A 20023-nucleotide genomic window follows, 5' to 3' on the forward strand; every position below is an offset into this window, starting at 1 on the left:
GAGAGAGAGAGAGAGAGAGAGAGAGAGAGAGAGAGAGAGAGAGAGAGAGAGAGAGAGAGAGAGAGGACCCAAGCAGAAAAAGACTCATTGCTCAAGATTCTTTTCTAGTCACCAAGGCAAAGGCACAAGACCAATGTATGGACACACTCAACTTGCCATTAGTTAGCGGGACTAATTATATATGTGCATTTGTCTGCACTCCTCCAGCTCCTAGCAACAGCAGTCACAACCCTATTTAAAATAATAGAGTGAGATTGGTAACATTACTGATTTAAGGGGAAATTGGAAGAGTTCCATTCACAGAGCTTAGGTAATTGACACCAACAGCATTTTTTCCTGTAATGTACGCACTGTGATTGATTTCATTCCCCAGCTAGACCTCCGAGAATCTCTGAAGCATATTCAGCCATCAGATTACTGTGCAGTGGAATTAAATGAATATTACACTCTCTCTTCCTGAGATTGTGAAGGAGAGTTTTTAAGTGGCTCAGAGCTGGTGAACAAGTCTGAAATGATAATAGTAATATAAACTAAAAGATGCCCAGCACTTGGGCATTACTCTTGAAGAGCACCTCGGCCATAAAGTTACAGGAAGAAAGTGCTCCTGCTGATTAAAAAAAAAAAGAAAAAAGGCATAATTAAAGGACTATCATTTGTTTATTACTCTGTCTTCTTAGAAACTGTAAGTGATGACACAGTCTCCTGATTGCTTAAAAAAAAAAAAACAAAACAGGGTACCCACTCACTTCTGATATAACTGTTATCAATGCTGGGACTACAAATATTATTATAATAATAATTGACATTTATAGATCACTTGACAGTTTGCCAAGCACTTTCCATACATGATGTCCCTGTGCCTCATAATAAATAACTCAATGAGCAGAAAGCTTCTGGTATTCTTTTGCTATCATAAAAATGTGGAAAATGAAGCTCCAAGAAGGAGGCACCCAGGGTCAAAGCATCAGAAGCAGCATATCAACTCAAGTTTTCCTGACTGGGTCCAGCACACAGCCTGTCCTTCAAACACTAGACAGACTCTTTATCTGTCTGTCTTCTAAGTCCCTACCTGTTTTAGGATCAATAGCATGTGTTGGTTCCATAGCAGAAGAGTGGTAAGGACTAAGTGACTTGCCCAGAGTCACAGAGCTAGGAAGTATCTGAGTTCATATTTGAACCCAGGACCTCCCATCTCTAGACGTGGCTCTCAGACCACTGAGTCATCTAACTGCCTCCTGTATTTGTTTTTTAATTCTCTTGAGGGGGTTGGGGCAGCCATGTGGCTGAGTAGATTGAGAGTCAGGACTAGAGTATATATAGGAGGTCCTAGGTTCAAATCTGGTTTTAGACACTTCCCAGTTGTCTGACTCTGGGCAAGTCACTTGACCCCCATTGCCTAGCCTTTACCACTCTTCTGCCTTGGAGCCAATACACAGTATTGATTCCAAGATGGAAGGTAAGGGTTTAAAAAAAAATAAAAAAATTAATTCTCTTGAGCAAGCTTGTTAAGATTAGAAGTTCCTCATATAAAATCTATTTTAGATTGCTATCATTTCAGGGAGGAGGGAGTGGAGAGAGGGGGAGAATTTGCCCCAAATTAAAAAAACAAACAAACAATAACACAGGCTAAAACTTGTCTTTACATGTAATTAAGGGGGGGGGGAAGTATTATTTAAAAGAAAAGAAAAAAAGGTTGTAAATTCCCTTCTAATATTATTAGCATTATAGTCTATCCAAATCATTTCTTGATCCTCTGTAGCTGTTAGTTTCTCCCACCAAAATTATGCTGTATTTACTTTATATATATTTTGCATGTGTTCATACCTGTACATTTATTTTAGACCTTTGAACACAAGTTCTCTGAGGGCAGATACTGTTTCATTTTCATCTGTGCAATGCCAAACACATAGCAGGCACTTACTACTTTGATAGGCACCAATATGAATACATTTTTGGAGGCTTAAACTAAATGGAAAGCACCTGCATTTAGATCAGAGCTGCTAAGTCTGTGAACAGATTTCAGAAAGCTTGTGAATCTTTATTTCAGTTGAAATGGTTTCCTTTGTAATCCTCTGGATTTTATTTTATGTATTTAAAAATTTACACAGAGAATTACTTCACCAGCCTGTCAGATGGGTCCCTGACACAAGAAAAGTGAAGGGCTTCTGACTGGATTAGATGAATGAGGCAAATCTGTTAATGTATGTGGAGGTGGTCAAGGTTATACTGTTTCCTCTGCTGCTGACATTCTGCTCCATGATGGGTTTAGGGATGGGCTATCCTAGGGGCATGGAACAGTCTCAAGTCACCTCAGGGAGGGCCAGAAGCTGAGGATGGGACAGCTGAAATCCCCTGCTAGGGATTAAAGGATCATAGCTTTATACTCCACCAGACTTTGAGTTCCTTCAGAACAGGGACTGTCTTTTCCTTTTGCTTCTCTTTATATCTCTAGCCAAATGCCCAGTACATAGAAGGTCATTAATAAAACATTAACCCACTGACCTAGAAAGTATTGTGGAGGTCATCTGGTCTAAGAGTGTCAAATTGGTGGGGGTTTTATTTCAGCCCTAATCAGATCAAAATGGATTGGAGAAATGTTTAACAAAATAATTAAAATACAACCCAGCTCATGGTAATCTATAGTTTCCAAGTTCATATGTGGCCATTCATTTTTATTTAAATTTGACATCATTGATCTAGTCCTGAAGCAGAGTACAGATTTCAATTTAGGTCCTCAGACTTGAAATTCAACACCATTTTTTTTTTTACTGCATCCTGCTGGGGGGGAGGGTAGAGAGGGGAGTCCATATCTGGATCAGATCCAAGATTTTATTCCAAGATGAAACAGAGTTAAAAAAGTGAGTAAAGGGACCTAGACTGGGAGCACTTGAAGAATTCTATCAGTACAAAATACAGAAGGTTTGAGCACCTTATAAAGTTTACATATTTTATGGTTCCTTTGTAGACACATTTATTTTTGCTTTTAGGCTTCCTCTACAGTCTAAAGGGTCAAAGTCAGAAAAAATCTCTCTCTCTCTCTCTCTCTCTCTCTCTCTCTCTCTCTCTCTCTCTCTCTAGATATCTCTTTATATAGAAAAATAGAAATAAAGATTGAGATATATATCTCTGTATAGACATACAGATATATCTCCATATGGACATATAGATAAAGTCAAAGTAAGTTTAACAGCATTTGTGATAGTAAAAGAAATTGGAACCAATTGGGGAATGGCTGAATGAATTGTGGGATATAAATGAATGGAATCTTCTTGTACACTGTGAAATCACAGCTATGGGAAACTGAAAACATGGGTAGACAAAGATGAACTGATCCAGACAGAAGCAAGTCAAACCAGGAGAATAAAATACTCAATAATTATAGTAACATAAATGAAAGCCATGCTAAAAAGTAGTTGATATCAAGTTAATGTATACATTACATAACTCTAGGCTTAAGAGAACAGATGATAGAGCCCAATTCCCTCCTTTCAGTAGAAATGGGGGACTACGGGGAAAGAATGTAACATATGCTTCCAGACATGGTCTTTTCGTTATTCTATTCTGCATAAATATTGTATTTACTTTGTAAAGGAGAGTTTAATGGTGGTCAGATAGTGCATCAGACAATGACAGTGATTTGAAAAAAATTTTAAAACTAAGACTGATCAATAAAACATTTCAATATGTTAGCTTCAGAAAAATGGCAAACTAGTGCCAATGGGAGTTCTGTTTTTTAAGAAAATAAGCTCTTCAAAGGAGTGAAATACAAAGATCATGCTAAAAGGGTTCATATGTATTCTAGAGGTAACTCACAGCTCAGTGCTCTGAGTCCTGGGCTTATACAGACAAGGTTCAATTTTAGAGACAGCTTTTAAATGTTATTTTTCTTTTGCTCATTTTCTCCCCACCCAGAGTTCCTTCTGGAAAATCTCTAAAATAGCTCAAATATAGCTCTCAGCTAGACCTCCACAGAAAAAGGCCCCTGCTTCCTAATTCTGGTCTCTTTATAAGCATTCAGAGTAGGAATGCATACCGGGTATAGGAAAGCCTTTATTTTACTCACCCCATACAAAAGGCAGAAAACATATAGAGGACTTGGAGTGAGCCAGTGAAAAATCACTACAATACTATTGCCTCTCCAGGGAGTTCCTTCTTTATTTCCAGGGCTTTATCAAAACTTTTAGACTCATAGAAATACCCAGAAGTTGAACTCTACTTTGTTTAAAGTTTAGAATTCCTGATAAGATTTTATATATATATATATATATGTGTGTCTGATAAATTATATTTATATAGTAGTCTGAAAAATTATATGTATATAATTCTGATTAAATAATGAATATTTACATATATTTCTTATGAAATAATATATTTATATACAATCCTGATAAAATTATGTTATATATAATTCTGATTTAATAATATATTTATATAGTATTTGGATAAATTATGTATGCATATAATTTATATATAATTTATTGATATATTTTAATGTTCTGGTGAGTGTTCATTAAGTTTATATCAGGGATCATTTTCCATTTTTCTCCGTGTGGATAGTGTCTCCATCAAAGTAAACTTTAATCTCTCTTAAATCTAGTAGAGTTTTTAAAGAGTTATTGTGGCTGAAAATTCTTTACCTGCTTATCTGGAGATAAACATCTTCAGGCTGAGCCAGGCTGATCCTGAGATAGTAGTATCTATCATTGGGAAGGACCTGATAGGTAGCACCTGACCCCAGGGAAGACTTTGCTGCACCTTTTGCACACCCAGCATCACAGTCATGCCACAAGGACACATTTCCTTGGATAGAGGTTCAAGATATTATTTTTTTTAATGGAAAAGTTACTAGAATCATTTGCTCTTGGTAGGGATTTTAAGGTCATTCCATACAAGAGTCCCTCCAGTGATGTGCCTGACATGTAAATGATATTAAATGTCACAATCACGGGGCAACAATTCTTCCTCAGCTAACTTATCTCTTCATAATGAATGACCAAAGATCTGGAATTACTCATGTGATCCATGCTTGCCATTGATAGGCACTGCTGGAAGTGATAATCCCACATTCTGTAAGATAACAATTTCTCAGGATCACTAAACATTCTTATGAATATTCTATATTATCTGCCAAAATAACCTTCTCAAGAACTGGTCTTACCATATTAAGTTTCACTAGTGTTGCCTGTAAGGAAAACAAACAAACAAACTCTTCAAAGGGTCATTTGAAGAAATAGTAATTACTCATGGATAGACTGAGTCAATGTAATAAAAATGAAGATATGACTAAAATGAATTTACTTTTTCAGTGTCACACAAATCAAAAGACTGAAGATTAGTTAAGAGAATTAGAAAAATAATAAAGAAATTCATCTGGAAGAATAAAATATCAAGAATCTCGAGAGAAATTAAAGGGGGAGGGAGAAAGAGAAGGGGTGGTGGTGACTACCAGTACCAGATCTCAATCTGTCCTACAAAGCAGTAATCATCAAAACGATTTGGCACTGATTAAGAAAACTGCTGGGGAAACTGGAAAGTACTCTGGCAGAAATTAGGTATCAGCCAACATTTCATACTAAATGCCAAGAGGGTGACACATATGCAAATTAGAGGATCAAGGAAGAAGATACTTTCCAGATCCATGATTTGGGGAAGAATTTGAGGCAGAAAATTTAGGACTCTGAGAGCTGCTGAGATGGGGTGAGTCTGTTTCCACTTAAACCACAGCTAATAAGCCCCCACTGATGTACTTACTTTTGTAATCAACCAGGTGACACAATTAGTTCAAAATAAAGGCACGTGATAAAATAGCCTGGTTACAAAAAGTAGTGTTTTCTCCCTAAAAGCTGGGGCGTATGGCTTCCCAAATACTCATGTACAATTAGAAGGAAGAAGTTACACACTTAGGTTAGATATGTGGAAGGGCTCATCTGAAGGAAATATTTCTTTCCAGGGATCTCATGGGGAGGGACAAATCCCGTGTTTGATTCTGCAAGGCTGCTGATGTGGTCAGGTGTATTATTTTTAGCTGGAGTGCTATTTTTCCTCCTTTCTGGGCCCTGCTCCTTTTTGGCGTTGTGTGGTTTGTAGTCTTTGCTAAGCATTGCTTTATAAGAGATCTAGTCACTCCTGGACATGGTGCTCTTGGGCACCTACTTGGGCACCTTCTTTCTGCTGCCAGTTTCTCAATTCAGTGAGAATTCTCAGGCAAGAGAATTCTTCTCCCTAAGAGGAGTTAGTTCTGCCATATTTTCTTCTAGCATGCAGCCTAGAGCTGTAAGTTTAACTCTTTCTGAGTGAAGGAGGCAGACTCACACCTAAGGGAATGCTATAAATGCATGAATCATATTTCTAGGTGTGGAGAGGAGATTATGAAGGTAGTTGAACAGAAAGCAAAACACGATTGCTTATACCTTTCCTTGAAAGCCAACTAGCTTTCCTCATCTCATTTAGACATTTAGACATTTCTTCCTGCTTTGTCAGTGCTATTTGGATATATATTCTCTGTTGGGAAATCATCTAATACCTGAGCTTTTTAGCTGGCTATTTTTAGGTAATAAAGATACTCAAAATAATGAAAATTTCAGTCATTTCTCTGAGACTTCCCTATGAACAGTTTATAACTCATTGAAAATTTGAGATATCTAATAAGATACTACTCAGATACCTCAGTGTGGTGGGGAGTTAAACTTTGGATCTCAGGCTATGGCAGTAAAGTATAAACTCTGGCAAGTTTTGTGGAAGTGGAAATGCTTTGGGGATGGTCCTAGTTATGGACTAGATAAGCTTAATTATGTCTAGAAAGCCTGATCACTAGGTTGGTCATAGGGTGATGCATTTTTTTTTATCCATAGCAATTCTGAAAGACTATCAAGTTGTAGAGAAATTTTGGTGAGCAGGAGTAGAGTCAGTGCCCAAACTAATAAAACCACAAATCTTTGAAATATAAAGCAATGGAATTTGAGTTTTGCTTTTTTGGTACTTTGGATCCTCCCTTTCACACCAAAGGCTAGAAAAGCTACAACAGATTAAAATTATCTGTAGGTTCACAATGATTCAAAACTATTGCTTATGAGTGAGCCCCCACCAATGAGTTCACTTTTTAAAGTCAGCAAGAGGATAAATTTATTTTAAAGCAATGCTTCTAAGATTCACATCTAGACTGGTATCTAGGGCAATCACACCTCTTCAGAACATTTTAGAAACCATTAGGAAGTGGGGATATGTTAGAATGGAAAGAATTGTTCTTAAAACATCTATATTATGAGTCATTCTATGAAGTAATGCCACAGATGTAAAAAAACATGCCAAAACTTATGCAAGTGAGTATTGGTAAATACTTCAAACTAATTCAAACTAATAACCTAGAAGAAGGAGGAAGTGCTGGTGCAAGGATATAAACTTATTTAAAAATTGTTCAAAATTTTCTTAGGGATTACCTTTTGGAAATACCTTAACAGCCAGTTTTTGTACCTTATATAGTGCCTTATACATTAGTTGTTGTTCAGTCATGTCCAACTTTTTGTGACCCCATTTGGGGTTTTCTTGGCAAAATTCTAGAGCGGTTTTCCATTTCCTTCTCCAGCTCATTTCACAGATGAGGAAATGGAGGCAACAGGGTTAAGTAACTTGTCCTTCATCATACTATTGGGAAATGTCTCAGTCCAGATTTATACTCTGAAGAAGAGTCTTTTTTAAACCTGGCTTTGTCTCTATTCTACTCCACCATCTTATGTGTAGTAGATTACTTGATAAATAAATGGTAGATGAATGTGTGAACTGTAGATGGGAGCTTATGGTTTTATAATCACAGTATTATCCAGACTGGTCATTTCTATCACTAACTAGAAATCCTTTGAAGGCAAACTTTATTTGGGGGGGTCATTAACAATAAAATTTGTCTTCAAAGGATGAAGCTTTACTTCATTCAGTGTGATCAGTTCAGTGTGTTCAAAATAATGATATGGACTCTGATGGTCATTCCAAGAAAAGGCATATTTCAGTAATGCTTTTAAGAAACAACAGCATCATTGGAATAAGTATATAGCCTCTCAAGGGTACTACTTTGAAGGAGACAAATACTTGTCTCAATTTGTTTTTATAACCTTTACCTTCCATCTTGGAATCAATACTGTGTATTGGTTCCAAGGCAGAAGAGTGGTAGGGGCTAGGCAATGGGGGTCAAGTGAGTTGCCCAGGGTCACACAGCTAGGAAGTATCTGAGATCAAATTTGAACCCAGGACCTCCTGTCTCTAGGCCTGGCTCCAATGAGAGAAAAGGTCTAAAATCTTATCCTAAGAAAAAAAAAGTTTGGATTACCAAGGATAAACCTGGTTTGAGGCTGCAATTACATCAGGAATGCAGAGTTGGTTTATTATATTTTTATATTATGTTATATGTATATTTATATCATGTTTTGTATATTATATAAATGTCAACAATAATCATTATGCAATTATGTCAAGGGATGTTCCAAAAGTCTTTGGCAAAATTTAATGCCTATTTCTATAAAACAAAACAAAATAAAAAAATACACACTTCCCTCTAGAAATGAAGGAATAAGTGAGCCGTTTTGTAATATGGAAATCTATCATTTGTCTAAAATGTCAAACCAGATATGTGTCATAATGAAAAGCTTTCTGATAGGATCAGAGGTAAAGCAAAGATGTCTATTAGCAATCCTATTATTTAATAATGTCTGAAATGCTAGTTCTGACAACAAGACAAGAAAAAGGAATTAAGAAATAAGTTTAGGCAAAGGAGAAACAATATTTTCTGTTTTGTCAGATAACAAGATTCAACTAAAAATGAAATGAAGCAATGAATAATTTCAACAAAAATCTCAGGTTGAAAATAAATTAATATAAACCATCAACCTTTTCCTGCCTTAACAGCAAAATCTAGAAGGAAGAGATAGAAAGAAAAAAAAAACCATTGAAAACAGAATGTATAAAATGTTGGGGAGTAACTTTCCTTCCTAAAGTAGCTCATTGAACTCAGTCCTTGTGAAATTCCTTTTAGGTGGAACATTCAAAGATTTGGTGAAATTCACAGGAGCTGGCGTCTTTACACTGAGCTGGGGATATGAGATGTGAGTTCAAAGACATATTTTGTGATAAAAAAAACAGCTCCTTTTTTAGAGTTATGCAAAGGATTGGGGCGGAGGGAAACTGAAGGGGATCTCCTGGCTACCATAGAAATACTCTCAAAAAGCTGCTGGCTTTCTGTTGTGGTTCACTTCTCATTCTTCCTGATTGTGTTAAGAAAGAGCTGGGAAAGTACCTGGGTGTCTGTGTTTGTGCCTGATTTGTTTGGTATATGCACACAGAGTCCCAGATGTGCCCAAATTGCATAATGGAGAGTCTCTTGATTGCTTCTGAAAATATCTTTAAGGTCAAGTTAAGCTGCAAAATGCTGCCTCAAACTTTAAAAAAAATGAAGATCTTGGGGCAGCTGGGTAGCTCAGTGGATTGAGAGCCAGGCCTAGAGATGGGAGGTCCTGGGTTCAAATCTGGCCTCAGACACTTCCCAGATGTGTGACCCTGGGCAAGTCACTTAACCCCCATTGCCTAGCCCTTACCACTCTTCTGCCTTGGAACTAATTCATAGTATTGATTCCAAGATGGAAGGTAAGGGTTTAAAAAAATTGAAGTTCTTGTGCCATGAGGTCTTAAAAGAAGAAAATCATGGTCAGAGCTTATGTTTTAAATCTGATTTTTATCAATAATAGCTTGGAAAATAAATTATGTTAATTTTATGATCTGTATAACAATATGACTAGATCATTGATTTGAAAGCCATAGGAGCCTCAGAGACCATCTGGTCTAACCTCTTCATTTTGTATTCCCCCAACCCCCCTCCCCTAAAATTCTTCATTTCTACTTCAGTAACAACTCTATGACAAAAAAGCAAAGGCTAGGCAAGCTGAGTTAAGTGACTTACCCATGTTCACACAGCTAGGATGTGTCTGAAGCCAGATTTAAACCCAGGTGTTCTCCCTTCTCCAGGCCTGGCTCTCTATCCACTGAACCACCCAGCTGCCCCTTCATTTTATTTATTTTTTAACTTAGGGCCAAGTGAAGTGAATTGTCCAATTGAATCTTGCCAGATCGGATTTGAACCCAAGATAGTTGACTCTTTCTACCATACCAAACTGCTTCTCAGAATGGAGAGTTCTTCTTCTCCTTCAAAAGAGAAAATCAAACAGGTCCATGAGCATGGCTAGCCTTACGAGTAGCCTCTGTCTTTGCAGTAGGTTTTGAGGGATTGTCAGGCAGGGTTCAAGGTTCCTCTGACTTTGGCATACTCAGGAGAATAAGGAAGGGTCTAAAAGATTTTTATCAAGGATGCAGCAATCACTGACCTTATGATATAGATTCCTCGCTGCCCAACTCTTTGGTTTATTCTGGGATTAATGACTCAAACTGATTCTAGGTCAATCCATTGAACAAGAGTCAGATACTCACACTCAAATTGGAGGAATGAACACATACATGAGGGGGAAAGTCACTCAGCTGAACAGATTCCCCAGAACTAGCCAGCTCTGCCATAGAAAACTGTCACCTTTATTTCTTCTCCCTCTTTCAAATACATGACATGCCTCTCCCCAAGCATAATAGCACTGTAGAAAACTAGGCTCTTCTTGCCTTTATCTGCTGTCTAGGCATGCCTAGGGAATGTATTCCTTCCGCTTCTTTAATCCTTGGTTTCCTTCAAAGCTCAGCTCTGACTGATCTCCTCCATGACACCTTTCCTAATCTCCTAAACTACTGAAGCCTCTGCCCCACCATACCTTGTATTCATTTGGCACTTATTTTAAATGTTATGCATAAAAGGAGAGGCAGTATGTTGTAATGACGAGGGTGGAGAACTTGGAGTCAGAAGGACCTCATTTCCTCTTTTAAAAGAGCGGGAAAAAAAATTTCTCCCAGGATTGTTGTGGAGGTCAAATGAGATCATATTGGTACGTAAACCACTTTGCACAGCTTTAGGTGCTGTATAAATATTATTGTTATTGTTCTAGAGGAAGGGAGGAAGTAAACATCTGTTTATATAGCACCTATTTTGTGCCAGGCACTTTATGAATATTATCTCATTTGTTCCTTGAGAGGTAGGTACTATTATTTTTCCCATTTTGTAGTTGAGGCAGAGAGCTGTTAAGTGACTCACTCAAGGTCACAGGACTGGTAAATGTCTGAGAATGGATTTGAACTTAGTTCTTCCAGACTCTACTGTCCACTTGTACACCTAGCTGTCCCAATGTTATTATGATATTTTTAAACCTCCAACTTAGAATCAATATTGATTCTAAGGCTGAAAAGCAGTAAGGGCTGGACAATGGTGTTAAATGACTTGCCCAGGATCACAGGGTTAGGAAGTAATCAAAGTCCTCCCATTTCCAGGTATAGCTCTCAATCCACTGAGCCAGTTAGCCGTACCCCTCTTCCCAATCCCCCAATATTATTAATATTATTATAATACAGTTATCAAAAAATTGAAAAAAAGAAACAAGTTTACAGACCCCCAAGTTAAATCCCTGGTTGAATCCATTATTATTATTATTGCTTATTTCCCTCCTAGGAAGGTAAACTCCTTGAGGACAGAGACTTTCTTTTTTTGTCTTTGTATCTATTGTACCTAGAACTGAATAAGCATATAACAAAAGCTTGTGGATTTGATGGATTAATTACCTTCTGGTAGCCTTAGGATAGCCAAATAGCCCATGCCCTCTTAAGGTCCTTGGCGGCAGCTGCTAGCTTCCCTGCCTTTCCCATTGTGGTTTCAGGTTCTGGGAAGCCTTTTCTCCTTAGAAAACCCATTGGTTGTTAAGGTCCAAAAGCCCCCAAATTGGAGATGTATCCTATAGGATGTTAAATGAAGGCTTTTCCATCTCGAGGGTAGAAGAATTCATCAAATGCAAGTACTCTAGAGGAGGAGATGTAGTGAGGAGAGATGTAGTGGGGGCTTCAGATAAGGGATGGAGGTGGGGGAAGACCCCTCAAGCCTTCACCTATTTTGCAATTTTGCTCAATTGAGCTCTGCCTGCAACACAGTTGTTTCCATTCCTGCCTGATCTGGATCCAGGATCTGGGCTGAGGATAAAGTGGACTCATTGAAACACCCAAAGGGAAGCTGACTAAAAAGTGACTCATTGGTAGAAAGAAACTTTGGGGGAAATTATGAATAATTCAAGAAATGAAGACATCCTCTCCCTCCATTGTGGTTTAGGGGAAAGGGCACTAAGTCTAATAAGGTCAGAAAATCTGGGTTGTATTTCCAGGTGTGACATTTCACTGGCTGTGATGAATAAGTCTCTTGCCTCTCTCTGGGACAAAGTGTCCTCCTTTAGAAAACGAGGGGTTGACTAAGTCTTTTTGACCCGTGGACTAGCTTTTAAAAATATTTTGTAACTATATTTCCATTCAATTGGCTTCTATTATAATCCTATTATTTTATGCATTTAAACTATTATTATGAAAAGGGATTCAGGATATTAAAAAACTCAGGAACCCCTGGTGTGCTGAAGTAGCTCCAACCTCTGGGACAATAAAAAAAAAATCAGGGCTTGCATTATTGTTTGGTTGATTGGAGAGACTTAAGAAAGTGTCAATAGTGCAGATAATTGTCTATTTTGATTTTTTTAAACCCTTATCTTTGAATTAATGCTATATTCCAAGGTGGAACAGAAAAGGATAGGCAGTGGGGTTTAAGTGACTTGCCCAGAGTCACACAACTAAGAAGTGTGTGAAGCTAGATTTGAATCAAGGATTGAACTCAGATTCTACTTAAAAATGTGTAATGAAGCACATTATTTCTTCCCCAAGAAGAGCTGATTGTCAAACATTCATCAGCATACTCCTTCCTGACAGTACAATTTTATCTAGCTCTAGATCCCTGAATCTTAGACTGTGAAACTTTGTATTTTAAATGTATCCTACTAAATGCTGGTGCATCGTCCTACAGATACCGAATACTGTTTATCTCTTCTATGGAAATAAAACCCATAAGAATTCATGAGGCTCGTCTCCCTCCCTCCCTCCCCCTAAGATTTTTATTCAAAACAATGTAGAGGGCATGGTGATTCTTTCTATTTTATGAGCTGCACTGGGTAAAATGGAATGTATCTTGTCCTTAGGCGTGACCACAAATATTTATAAAGGGCTTTGTACTGAGCCCCGGGAATACAGAGAAAGGCAAAACTAGTTCTTGCCTTCAAGGAGTCTATGTTCTAACTGGAAGAGACATTTAAACAACTAGGCTCATTATATCTGAAGAGTGGATGGAAGAGAATCTGAAAAAAAGCAAGCCCCAGCAAATCTGGGCTCAAACGTCCACCTTGGAACTCACTAGTTCACATCTGTGAAATGGGACTAATTATATTTACTTTAAAGGGTAGCTGTGAGCCTAGTCCTTTGTAATTTCTTCATTATTTCAAAATGAGTTACTATCACTCATAAAGAGCTGAATTTCGTTGGTGGAATGAAAGCGTCTTGAAGGCAAGGAATGTTTCCTTTGTGTCTTTGTAGTCTCCAGCACCTGGCACAGAGTCTGGCACACGGTAACTGAAGCTAAAGAAATGTTTTGCGGTTGATTACTCATTCAACTAAACTCGAATTACCAGGAATGTGAACCTGAGTCTTAACTCTCAGTTTTAGCAACCAGGACAGGAAATGTGTTTTCCTATCAACGGTTTTTGCTGAGTGGGGGAAGGGGAGCTGTCGGAACTTTTCTTGGGGAGGGGAAGAGACCCCAGCCCAGTCCGTCTATGGCAGAGGGACCTCAAACAAGGACTCCATCCCTTGTAGAAGCCAAGGTCCCGACTCCGAAGCTGCCTCTGGGGTGATGAGAGCAGGTCAGTGGGAGGGACTTGCCGGGCAGAGATGTTCCTGTCTCTAAATTTCACTCATCCTCCTGAGCTGCCCGGCTCTGGTTCTGACTCTGGCGCCAACGGAACCACAGCAGCTCCAGCCTTTACCACGTGTCCTTTAACCCGACCGGCCCAAAGAGTTCTCTGAGTTGCCTGGCGTCCGGCTCTATCAGCTCCTACCGGGACCCCCCCAATCTCCAATTTTCCTGTCCATTTATCTAATCCTACATGTTGCTCCACAGCTTAAGGGCTTCTGTGGCTGTGGTGGAAAGAGCAGCCTGGGCCCCGTGTCTCCTCACGCCCTGGGTGGTTCCTCATCTGGAAAGAGAAGGGATTGGCTTGGATCAGAGGTTCTTAAGTTTGGGGGGGTCGGGACCCCAGCGGGCAGACGAAGCTGCTCGAAAGACCTTTTTATCCCCATTTGGCAGAAAAGGCACAAAAATATAAAGGAAGTCAATGATATTGAAATACAATTATGAAAAACAAAACAGTCTAAGTTCACGGTTCCCAGGTGAGGCACCTTTGACCTAGATAGTCTTGTAGGCCCTTTCCGGGTCTAGATCCACGATTTTATGAACGGGGTCCAGGTCAAAGGGCCCGCGGGGATGACATTGCCTCAAGGCCAAGGGCAGAGACCAGTGCACCGCCAGCCATGCTCAGCCACGTGCCTGCCTCCCCCACCCCCGCGGGGCTGCAGCCCGGGGTCCAGGAGTCTCTCGGGACCCCCCCCCCCCCAAATTGCCCACGCTGGAGTTAAGTACGCAGGCAGCAGACATGAACACACGCACACGTACACATACGGGCATGATAGCCAGAGGGGCCCCCACCCGGGCTCCAAGTTCTGCCCCTCTCTTCGCTTTGTAATCCAGCCCCACCACATGGCCAGCGCTCCCCCGGCTCCGAGGGGAGGCGGCGGGCATCGGTTATTTCGGCAGGAAGAGTTTTTGACACAACATAAACAACCCCCGGGATGCTGGAGCCCCATCCATCCTCAGTCGCCCTCCTCCTCCTCCTCCGCCCCAGCCCCCGCAGCAAAGGCTGCGCAGGCAGTGCAGCGGGGAGCCCTCCCCTCCCCCCGCCACCCCTCCCCCCCGCGCTCATTTTCGCTCGGCCGGTCACCGCCGCCTGCCTTAGATGGATTCCACCCCACCCCCCTCTCCTTTGCTCAGTCATTCAGACTTGGAAAGTCAATAACACGCTGACATCATCAGTGGTTTGTGTATTATTACACTGCTACTTTCCAAAGGGCCGTGCATCCTCGAAGAGAGGAGCACTACGGCCTTCCGCCGCCTAAGAGGAGCGCAGGAAAAGCCGAACGGGCGGCCTGTGAGGGGGAACATTGGGCAGAGCAGCAGGGGTCCGCAAGCCTGGGCAGCCCCTTCCGTGGCTGTGTGAGCTGGGGAAGAAATCCCCAGCCGGGCTTTAAGAAGCCTTCGGAGGTGCCCTCCTCGTCCTCGGGGAACCTGGAGCTTGGCATGTTAATGCTGGTGTGTGTTGGAACCGTTACTGGGGGTGATGGATGAGGGTTTCTCGTGGGGGCACCCAGGGCTGGGACCAGGAGGCTCCCTTTCCATGGCTCTGGAGGCAAACACAAAAATGCCAAGAAATTTCTGGTGTCATGCAGGTTTGCAGTGACAACTACAAAAAAGAGGGGTGTGTGCGCCTTAGAAGAGATGTTTCAGAGCCCGGGGAGGAGGTAAATCCCTTTGCCCTCTCTAGGGTCCCTCAGGGCCCCCCTGATTTAGACTGCTCCAATTCTATGACACTATTTTTAGAACTTTCATGTATAGTTTAGGATTTCTTTCCCCTGCCTGCTTTTTTAAAATGTTACTTTTTAAATGGCCTAAACATGTATTAATTAATCGTATATATTATGATGTTTTTGCCCTTTAGATTGGCAAAGAGCAGAATTTTAAACATTAAAACGCTATAACCTGCTCCAGGTCTCCCCAGTGCGGTTTCATTTGAAAATTTCTTTATTTGCACTGAAGGATGATTTCCCTTGGGTCCTTGGAGTCTTCTGGATTTTCTCAGCCCAAAAATGGCTTCTAGAACTACCAGATTAGGTTTCTAGGGGCTGGGGGGTGTGTGTGACAGCTGGTTCTTCAGGGACTACAAACAGCCCAACCCCTTCTCCTCCTCATGTTCAGACCCCCCCCCCCCCCACGGCCACTTGTAAACTACCACTTTTCAAATACAGATGATGAGAGATCCTAGGAAGAGGTTTCTTCTGATTTTTACCTACCCCAAGTCTAGGACCCTCTCAAAAATATCAAGTCATTTGGGTGGCTTTTTCTTTGGTCTGCTAAGGGATGCTGAGCCATTCTATACCCAGTACTTACTATGTAATTAGGACATATTTGTTGACTCACTGAGGGGTCATTCACTAGTAATGGAGGTATGCTTGGTTATTTCCTGAAGTCAAAATGGAATGAGTTCTACAGTGGAATATGTGTATATGCTTTTCCCTAACCAGCAGGCCAGCCTCATGGTTTTTGCTCCAGGAACCCCAACAAAAAACCCAGTTCCTGCCTCCAAGAATTTACATTCCAAAGAGGAGATAATGTGGTAGATATAACAGGCTGTATTCACTGAGAGTTCTCTGATACTGCTTTTAGGAAGAGTCCTTGAGGAGTGTAATGGAAGCATCTTGAAGAGACTGTGGACCTCTTCTAGACATTCTGTAACTGGTCCTGGTCTGTTGACCACATGGGGAATGATGGTTTCTTTGTCTGGCTGCAATTGTAGAACTGAAATTTGGGGAATCTTCCAAATGCTTTAATCAGCCTCTTCCTTAGTGGTTTGCAGAGAGAACTACTAAGAAGAGAGTCCTTGGCTCTTCTTCCAAGACTGACTGGTGACTGTATGAAAATTGACTTTCCTCCTTTGATTCTCAACTTGTTCTTTTTTTTTTAAACCCTTACCTTTCTTCTTAGAATCAATATTGTGTATTTGTTCCAAGGCAGAAGAGTGATATGGATTAGGCAATGAGAGTAAAATGATTTGCCCAGGATACTCAGCTAAGAAATTTCTGATGCTGGATTTGAATCCAGGACTTCTCACCATTTATTCTTTTAGGTGATAGAGATGAGTCTGGAAATTCTGACTTTGTGAGTTTTGAAAGGTCCTGAGAGAGAGCCTCCAGGAATCTGAATTCAAGTCATGCCCATGATGCAAAGAGTGCCTTTCTGGATTCCAACTGATCTGGGTAGCTCCAGTGATGTTGCCTTTGGTTATGAACTTGGTAGGAGTAATGCTATGCTAAATCTAAGCCTATTCTCCTCAGAAGATTAAGTGGTGGTAGGACACTGTGCACCTGGGGTATCTGGAGAGGGGATATTTGCACTCTTGTTATTAATATGACGAAGTAAACATTGCTTTGTAAAAGCTAATTGGTATTTAGTGGTTCAATAGAAATGGGACTCCAGTCACTGGTGGCTAATAATGTTGTTATTATTTAGTTGTTTCTCTTTGGACCCCATTTGGGTTTTGTTGGCCAAGATCCTGGCATGGTTTGCCATTTCCAGAAGAGGAAACGGAAGAAAACAGAGTAAAGTGACTTGCCCAGGGTCTCCCAGCTAGGAAGTGTCTGAGGTTAGATTTGAACTCAGGAAGATAGAAGAGTCTTCCTGACTGCAGGCCAATACTCTATCTTCTGTGCCACCTCGATACCCTGGCTGGCTAAAACTGATGAGCATACAAATAATGGGAATTTAGACTGATGGTAATAGAAAAGGGATGCCTTAGATCCCTCAGGGTTACCCCTAAAACTCTGATGAGATGTAGCAGCCTGGCTCTGGGCTAGTGGCCCTCAGAGCAGAATGTATTTGCTAGATAAATAATTGTACGTGTGATATATCTACAGAACAGGCTGAAGATAATTTAAAAGGAAGGCACTAGCAGTTGGAGATAAGGACCAGGGAAAGGGTTCCTGCAGTAGGTAATTAAAATTCAAGCTTGAGTCTGACTCCCCTTTGTGCCCTCCATAGGCTGCCTAAACTGCCCTTTTGACCATTTTGCACAGTCTTTATCACTACTGCAGCTCAGAACTCCCAAGTTCAAGCTGTCCACCAACTTCAGCCTCTCTAACACTGGAGACTACAAATGTGAACCACCATGCCTGGCCGAAGCTGTTCTTAGAGAATTCAAATGCTAGATAGAAACAAGCACGAGGGGGTGGCAAGGTAGCTCAGTGGGTTGAAAGCCAGGCTTAGAGATGGAAGGTCCAGGGTTCAAATCTAGCCTAGCAAGTCACTTAAACCCCATTGCCTAGCCCTTACTGCTCCTCTGCCTTGGAACCAATACATAGTATTGATTCTAAGATGGAAGAGTAGGGTTTAAAAATTAAAAATAAATAGGGGGAAGCTGGGTAGCTCAGTGGATTGAGAGCCAGGCCTAGAGATGGGAGGTCCTGGATTCAAATCTGGCCTCAGACACTTCCCAGCAATGTGACTCTGGGCAAGTCACTTGACCCCCATTGCCTAGCCCTTACCACTCTTCTGCCTTGGAACCAATACATAGTATTGACTCCAAGATGGAAGGTAAGGGATTAAAATAAATAAAATAAAAAGAGGGGGTTGGGAAACCAGGTAGCACAGTGGATAGAATGCTAGGCTTGTAGTTGGGAGGTCCTGGGTTCAACACCCTTCCTAGCTGTGTTATCCTAGGCAAGTCACTTAACCACCATTGCCTAGTTCATACTGCTCTTTTGCCTTGGAACCAATTGCCTCTAAAACAGAAAGTAAAGGTTTTTAAAAGAAATCAGGCATGAAAAGTTCATGTAATAAGTCTTGGAAATCATTCAAGGTCAGTAATGGGGATTGCTAGGCAGATAACATACTTTGTATATCTAAAAATCTAGGGCTGGTTACATCATGGACCCTTTAGGACCTCATTCTTGGGGAGTTCTGTAACTGGAGTTAACACTGCAGAAGATCATAGATTTAGAAGTGAAAGGGACTTTGGATAGAGGACCTCTAGCCCAACCCCTTCATTTTACACACATGGAAACTGAGGTCCAGAGAGGTCTAGGGAATTACCTAAGGTTGCAGAGATAGTGGAAGAGCTAGAAATTTGAACCCAAGTTCTCTGATTTCAAGTCTGGGGCTCTTTCCCTGTATCATGCTGCTTCGTAGGAAGAGCACAATTTTATTATGGGCCTTTGGTTTCATCCAAAGATTGGTGGTTTCAATGGTTGCATTTCTACCAACCTGGGCTTTCCACACAGGCTATGACCGGAGGCCACAATTAAAGCTCATTATTTCCCTGGGACTCTGTCTGGGAGTTTATCCCGAGTGTAGTTATGCTTCCTTACCCGCTTCTAGCTCAAGGATCTGAATTGATTTCAGGAAGAACTCTCCTGCCCTCTATAGATCTGGTGACCATATTTTCTGAACCAAACACTCAGACACATTGTCAGATACAGGATATTCCCTGGGCAAAGCTCCACTCAAAAGTATACTTTCTTCCTTTCTTCCTTTGAAGTCGGCCCTGGATCAGAATATCCTGGGCATATGGATGACAGTGAGAATTAACTTCCAGCGAACTATGGGGCAAGATCAGTGTTTACTTTCTTCTCCTGAAAGGGATTAATGGATGCTTGGGGCAGCTTTAACATGTCCTCCAAGGAATATGCCAAGAGCTCCTGGGCCAGGTTTGAGAGGAGATCCCAAGAACAAGATGAGGGAGATGGGTGGCTCTGGTGTAGTTTTATTGGTTTGTCAACAGTATGAAAAGGTGACCAAAAAAACTAATATTGCCTTAGGAGAGATGTATTGTTTGCAATAAAGATAGGGACAATGTACTTTCTACTCTGGTTAGATGACTATATATAGGAAGCTGATTTTTTTGGATCCTGAGTAAAATAACTTGACATCTCTTTCTATTAAACGTTACCTTATTAGATTGGCCAATAGTGCTAGCAATATTGAGATTTTTCTAGATACTGATTCCATCTTTACTGTGTTTGCCTTACATATCAGTTTTCATGCCCCATGAAAATTTGGCAAGCATGCCATTTATACCTTTAGAATTAATGCATTCAGCAGGGCCACTCATCTCTATCAAACCACTGGGAAAAAAAAATGTTTAATGGGACAGGACCAAGGACAGATCCCTGAATGACTAGTAGATCCCCGGGCATAAAGTCGGATGGGCAG

The sequence above is a fragment of the Monodelphis domestica genome, chromosome 8 (assembly GCF_027887165.1).
Source record: "Monodelphis domestica isolate mMonDom1 chromosome 8, mMonDom1.pri, whole genome shotgun sequence".
NCBI lineage: Eukaryota > Metazoa > Chordata > Mammalia > Didelphimorphia > Didelphidae > Monodelphis > Monodelphis domestica.